Raw genomic sequence first — 2196 nt, 5'->3', positions numbered from 1 at the left:
GGGTGAGGATAACGTGTGCCAATTTGCACGCGATAAGGAAGGTATAGGATCAGTATTACGTGTGCCAATTTGCACGCGATAAGGAAGGTATAGGATCAGTAATACGTGTGCCAATTTGTACGCGGTAAGAAAAATGTTAAACGAGGATCAGTATTTTATGTGCCAATATGTACGCGATAAGGAAGGTATAGGATCAGTATTTTATGTGCCAATTTGTACGCGATAAGGAAGGTATAGGATCAGTATTTTGTGCCAATTTGTACGCGATAAGGAAGGTATAGGATCAGTATTTTGTGCGCCAATTTGTACGCGATAAGGAAGGTATAGGATCAGTATTTTGTGCGCCAATTTGTACGCGATAAGGAAGGTATAGGATCAGTATTGTGTGCCAATTTGTACGCGATAAGGAAGGTATAGGATCAGTATTTTGTGTGCCAATTTGTACGCGATAAGGAAGGTATAGGATCAGTATTGTGTGCGCCAATTTGTACGCGATAAGGAAGGTATAGGATCAGTATTGTGTGCGCCAATTTGTACGCGATAAGGAAGGTATAGGATCAGTATTTTGTGTGCGCCAATTTGTACGCGATAAGGAAGGTATAGGATCAGTATTGTGTGCGCCAATTTGTACGCGATAAGGAAGGTATAGGATCAGTATTTTGTGCGCCAATTTGTACGCGATAAGGAAGGTATAGGATCAGTATTTTGTGCGCCAATTTGTACGCGATAAGGAAGGTATAGGATCAGTATTTTGTGCGCCAATTTGTACGCGATAAGGAAGGTATAGGATCAGTATTTTGTGCGCCAATTTGTACGCGATAAGGAAGGTATAGGATCAGTATTTTGTGTGCCAATTTGTACGCGATAAGGAAGGTATAAGATCAGTATTTTGTGTGCCAATTTGTACGCGATAAGGAAGGTATAGGATCAGTATTTTGTGTGCCAATTTGTACGCGATAAGGAAGGTATATGATCAGTATTTTGTGTGCCAATTTGTACGCGATAAGGAAGGTATAGGATCAGTATTTTGTGTGCCAATTTGTACGCGGTAAGGAAGGTATAGGATCAGTATTTTGTGCGCCAATTTGTACGCGATAAGGAAGGTATAGGATCAGTATTGTGTGCGCCAGTTTGTACGCGATAAGGAAGGTATAGGATCAGTATTGTGTGCGCCAATTTGTACGCGATAAGGAAGGTATAGGATCAGTATTGTGTGCGCCAGTTTGTACGCGATAAGGAAGGTATAGGATCAGTATTGTGTGCGCCAATTTGTACGCGATAGAAAGAAATCGAAAACGAGGGCGATGTCTACCCCGAACGAAACTCTCTAGCAGAACACAAGGAGGCAATTTACCTGTCAATATACCTGCAGCGCTAAGTGTCAGGTGAAGCCAACAGGTGTGAGATGCTCGATATGAGATAGCCGCCGCCAAGCAGTTCTATGTACGGCAGGAGGAATAGAGGTGACACTCCTGAGGCTGCTGGGAAACTAAACCGACGAGACCTCTGCAAGCACGTGAGACAGAGCTAAGAGGAACGGTGAAACAAGTGGAAGGGAAGAAAGATAAGGGACGAAGAACAATGAAACAAATTAAGGCGAGGAATAGAGGTGACACTCCTAAGGCTGCAGGAAAACTTAACCGAAGAAATCTCCACAAGCACGTGAGACAGCTAAGAGGAACGGTGAAACAAGTGGAAGGGAGGCTTCTGTAAGAGGAAAGATAAAGGACGAAGAACAATGAAACAAATTAAGGCGAGGTTTCTACAAGAGGACTGAAACCTAGACCCGAGGCCTCAGGAGAGATAAGATACGAGGAACAGTGAAAGACATGCAAGTGAGGTTTCTATAAGAGAAAGAAAACCTAAGACCAAGGCCTCACGAAGCTAGGCAAACACCAAAACGAAATGAGCTCTCTACAACAGGACTAAAAACAAGAAAACCATTGCCTCACGGAGCTACGAGGAACAGCATAACGAAGTGAGCTCTCTATAACAGGACTAAAAACCAAACACCAAGGGCTTACGAGGCTAGACAAACAGCATAACGAAGTGAGCTCTCTATAGTAAGACTAAAAACAAGAAAACCATTGCCTCACGGAGCTACGAGGGACAGCATAACGAAATGAGCTCTCTATAACAGGACTAAAAACAAAACACCAAGGGCTAACGAGGCTAGACAAACAGCATAACGAAGTG

At 43.2% G+C, this 2196-nt stretch overlaps 1 long non-coding RNA gene across 4 annotated transcripts; it reads left to right on the top strand.

Moving 5' to 3' along the window:
- Positions 1-373: 373 nt before the first annotated feature.
- Positions 374-1866, top strand: LOC126994801 (uncharacterized). Of its 4 annotated transcripts, none has more exons than XR_007749621.1 (3): positions 374-549; positions 598-827; positions 1242-1866. It is a non-coding gene; the product is annotated as an uncharacterized LOC126994801 (long non-coding RNA). The 4 variants fall into 4 exon arrangements; XR_007749622.1 differs by having other exon boundaries at positions 598-781; positions 1242-1865; XR_007749624.1 differs by having other exon boundaries at positions 598-735; positions 1242-1864.
- The last annotated feature ends 330 nt before the right edge of the window (positions 1867-2196 follow it).

Source organism: Eriocheir sinensis, unplaced genomic scaffold (assembly GCF_024679095.1).
Source record: "Eriocheir sinensis breed Jianghai 21 unplaced genomic scaffold, ASM2467909v1 Scaffold88, whole genome shotgun sequence".
Taxonomy (NCBI): Eukaryota; Metazoa; Arthropoda; class Malacostraca; order Decapoda; family Varunidae; genus Eriocheir; species Eriocheir sinensis.
Note: the sequence above shows the minus strand (reverse complement) of the source record. Positions and strands in the feature narration are given on the sequence as shown.